Raw genomic sequence first — 5109 nt, forward strand, 5'->3', positions numbered from 1 at the left:
TCTCTCTCTCTCTCTCTCTCTCTCTCTCTCTCTCTCTCTCTCTCTCTCTCTCCATATATATATATAAATATATATATATATATATATATATATATGTACACGAATACATATATACCTAGACATATAAATATGCATGAACGTGTTTGCAAGTTTTTGTAATGTCACTGAACTTCCTAAAGAAATCGTATTTTCCGATTAATGTGTAAACTCTTTCGGGTTTGAACAAGTCGCTAATCGATGAGTAAATTGAGAGCTGACTATTGACGCTTAATTATCAAATATTGGAAGCAGCAGAAATTGCATTAATGTGTAATTGAACGCTGCAAGACAAATGTTGATTCCACTATTCAAGTGATATCCACATAACTGATAACATATTTTGGAAATGAACTTGAAGAAATTTAGGTAATAATTTATACATGGCAATACAAAATACTTCTAAGAGCGGCATGTAGTGTTTCAATTAAAATAATTTGTGCCGAAATTTCCAGTAAGAAATATAAGGATTCCTTTTCGACTTTCTTCGATTACTTCTCCTACCTCACGAAAACATTATTGGATTTTAGTTTAATTTGAGGGACTTTATAGATTATGAAAGAAAAGAGACATTTTCGTCGGAATCAAAATGATTGGATGATGCAAATGAAACTATACTAAAATCGTTCAATGAAGCAAAGAAGGCAAATCGATAGTGGAAGACGTTGATATATTGGTGGCCTGCTGCCCTCAATGGCAAATCATTCAAGGTTTTTATTGATTTCTGTTCTGGCTTTTCATGAAAGCGAAAAATAATCTTTGCTGACTTCGCAATGTGTCACCTGAATCATCAATGCTATTGATTCAAATGCTTTTAGTTTATATAGACCGATGTCTTTTTTTTTTTTGTCTTTTACGTTATTTTTATTCTGTTGTTGAAAGCCGCACACATAAACTGTTTCAATATATCACCAGTAACTTTAAGGACAGCATCAATTAAAAGTAATAACGGCAAGTGTGGTATCCACGATATGAAGTGGTAGAAACTACTCGTGAATCTTCAACAACTTCAAGAACAAAATCGTAAGAAAATAACATCAACAAGAACATCAAAGTAAAGCAAAGGAAAAATTGGTAGAATGAATGTAACAACACCCAAATTAAGAAAAGAAGAACAATGCTAGACAACTAAATCAGTCAAATTCGATAAAAGAAGCCAGCTATATTGCAAGCCTTACTAGTGAACTTCGGATTTCAGCATTAAGATGAATTAGGAAGTTTAATTACAGTTATCATATATCTTCGTAATATAGTGATGGCAGTTAATTCGATGCTATTATAACTTATTCGACAACATACATATATATATATATATATATATATATATACATACATATGTATATACGTTTACATATGCATACGGAAGTATATGTCAGTTTATGTGATCTGTGATTATATACAGGTGTGTTTGAATGAGTGTTTGTGTGCGTGTGCCTGTGTGTGTGGAGAGGGAGAGTGAGTGGTAATGAGTCAAATAGACATATGTATAACAGACAGATTGATAGATGGATAGTTGGATAGATAGAGAGATACATAGACAAATAGATAGATAGATATATCAATGCATAGATATAGATAGATAAGAAAAATACAAAAAGAATATTCAATATAAAGAGATATACTTGGAAAACTTAGATATTGTATTAGGAGAGAGAAATGTATTTCTGTCCTACAAACGATTTTGAGCTTTTTAAAACTATGTATAATTCACGTATAGTAATTTGTAAGGAAGTTCAATCTTCCTTAAGATATAAATTAAACATCTTCGCAATTCTGATATTATAGTATATTAGGCATTCACTTTTATAACTACTAGCTTCCCGATGAATTGATAATTTTGTGCCGATTTGAAGATTATGTTTAGCAATAGATGAAGAAATCTCTTGCCCCAAAACTTTTGCTGTGCTAAGAATGTGGCACATTGCATTCATGCTTGAATGAAAATAAGAGAAGTGTTGTTTAAAGTAAAGTAATAAACGGTGTATTGTTTAAAATATAATTAAATATATAACATTGCTAGTGTCTACGAATTGTTCACGGTATATATACAAAATTACAAAATTTGAAAGTAACAGTGGAAATGAAGAGCTGCTACTCCACTATTGATTAAAATTGCCTAATGTGAGTGTGTATGTGTGTGTGTATGTATGTGAATATATAAATATATGTACATCTTCACGCCACTCACATGCACACGCATACATACATTTTATATTCAGAGAGAAATATAATAAGGGAGAGAGAGAGAGAGGTATGTGTTTCTGCTTCTGTACTATGTGGTGTAGATAAGGATTTTATGGATGCATATTTGAGAAACGCATATTATTATGCATGTTTGTGTATTTGTGGGTGTTTTGTTTCTCTGTGTGTGTGTGTGTGTGTGTGTGTGTGTGTGTGTGTATGTGTGTGTGTGTGTGTTCGAATACATGTTAAGGTTATAAGTATATGAAGGCTTCAACCAACCACTATAAAAGAGCATAGAAATGCAATACTTAAGTAATACTAACTCATACGAAGCTTTATTATGAAAACAGCAGCATTCAAGGCTAAAACAAGAAAACTGCTGTTAAATAAATTAATATTTAGAAGAATATATTTGATTTGTTGAAAATTGAGTTATTACACCATATTGTGTTTGCAATTCTGCGTAATTTAAACTTTTAAAAACATCTTATAACTCATCGTGTGTTAATCATCAAACATTGTATTGTATATAATATACATTAGTGCAGAGAATAAGCCTATCTAGATGTACATATGTTGTTATACATACATACATAAATATATACATACATACATACATACATATATATATATATATATATATATATATATATATATATATATATATATATTTGTATATACATGCATATAAATATATACATATATACACACATACATATACATCATATACATACACACACCACGTACACATACACGTGCACACACACAAACACACACACACACACACACATACTCACACACGCACGATCATAGCACAGAATCTGTGAATCATATGATTTTAGAAAGTTGTTACTTCTGTAGTGATTTTATAGGAAATTAGAAAGAAATATAATTAAGTTTTAATTTCTGAATAATTATTTTAGGATATTATCTGATTTTAAACCAATTAATTCTAATTACATATTAGCATTAATTTCATTAGCAATAACATCAAGTGGATTTTCAGGCTTAATAAGTTCGGTTTTTACGTGAATTTTAAAAATAAAATGTGTCTTATATATTTAGTGTATTTTTATGCGCATATGCCTTTTACATAAGTGGATAAGATAAATTTGTTAACAAATCGCAAAAAGAAAACGCGCTTATCAGAATTAAATTTTTTCCGTGTTCAATGCAACAGCCAGGAATTGTAGTGAAATCTCCCTCAAACAATTTTAGGAACAGACTAATATTGCATTACATGATTTATTTATGATTAATCGAGAACGGCAAGTATTTCAACAAAACAACAACGACGTAGCAAATTCACGTAAGCTTCAAGAGAGATGAACCGACATATTAATGACAATTACATTTTTTTTTGTTTAGAAATATGCGATTGTTGATTTACGAAACACATGTTCAAAATACTAAATTATTTACCACTGCGTCTTTTCCTTTACATTTTTTTATGTTATTATATATATATATATGTATATATATGTATATATATTTTTTAATACTTATGAAATATATGATCGTACATTAAGGAAGATGATAAGCTGGGTATACTAATAGACATTTGTGTGTCTTTGTTTTTGAATTTAATATGCCGAGATGTCATTTGAAGATTTATTTGTTGACCAGCTTTAAATCCGACTGTAAACAATAACAGATTTGTCGTTGGTTTAATTAGAGAAATGTGAGCCAGCGAAACTTTTTCAATGTGACACAGAATCCTATGAGTTTTCACTGAGCAGAATCATCAATTCGTACGTAACAGTTTATTTTTGTCACAATATACACATACACATAAACAAACTGGCCGTATTCATGAAAATAGCCGTATGTGTTCTCAAAATGACACATTTACCGAAAATGATTTCAGCTTTTATTAAGAAATGATTATGCTGAAACCAATCGGAATATTTTACCTGGGACTCAAAGATTCAATGTCCTCTTACACGTTATGCCACTCTATGGCAGATTATTTTTACACACACACGTATGTATACGATCTGCACATACAAAAAAGAAATGGTTATGATGTATTTCTCATACAACTTCTCTAGGTTTTCTGTTGTATATTTATATTTTATTTTATCTAATAATATCTAAAATGTTTGTTCGTTTCTTTATTCGTTTATTTATTTGATTGTTTATAAAATCACTTCGAAGTATACATTCACTGAGGAACTAACCAGTGTAAGCAGGTCTGAACAGTAAAATACGATATGGTGAAACGTTACTCCCACAGCTCTCTCTCGCACTCTCTCACTCTCTCTCTTTCTCTCCATATATTTATATACATATATATGTATATATGAATACATGTGTATAAGTGTATTTAGATGTATGTATATATAATTATATGTATATAATAACAACACTGATGTGCACTCCTCCCACACACACATACAGAGAGATAGTAACATACATACGTTTCTATATAAAAAAACAATGTTGTTCAGGCAAGTCTTAACAAAATTACCTTGTCAAGGAAATAAATGGTTGGAAACAAAAATAAATCACATACAAAAATATACTCCAAAAAACTACTAAATATTTCAAAGTGATAGATATTTCCTCTCTTTCGTTCTAAGTAGAGGATAACGTCTAAGTGTAACTATTTCTTGCACAGAAGTAATAATATTCAAGAAACGGGTCGGTAAAGTCTTCGTTTAATTAGAGACATAGCCTAAGGAATTTTCACGAAACAAATTCTTTGAAATGGATATTCTTTTACGTATTTGTTGCATTCATATGTTCGACACAACTGCAACAGACGTTAAATTACGAGACAAGATTCAATAGATATAGAGATATTGAGAGAGAAAGAGAGATATTGAGAGAGAGAGTGAGAGAGAGAGAGAGAGAGAGAGAGAGAGAGAGAGAGAGAGAGAGAGAGAG

This window comes from Octopus bimaculoides, chromosome 4, assembly GCF_001194135.2.
Source record: "Octopus bimaculoides isolate UCB-OBI-ISO-001 chromosome 4, ASM119413v2, whole genome shotgun sequence".
Taxonomy (NCBI): domain Eukaryota; kingdom Metazoa; phylum Mollusca; class Cephalopoda; order Octopoda; family Octopodidae; genus Octopus; species Octopus bimaculoides.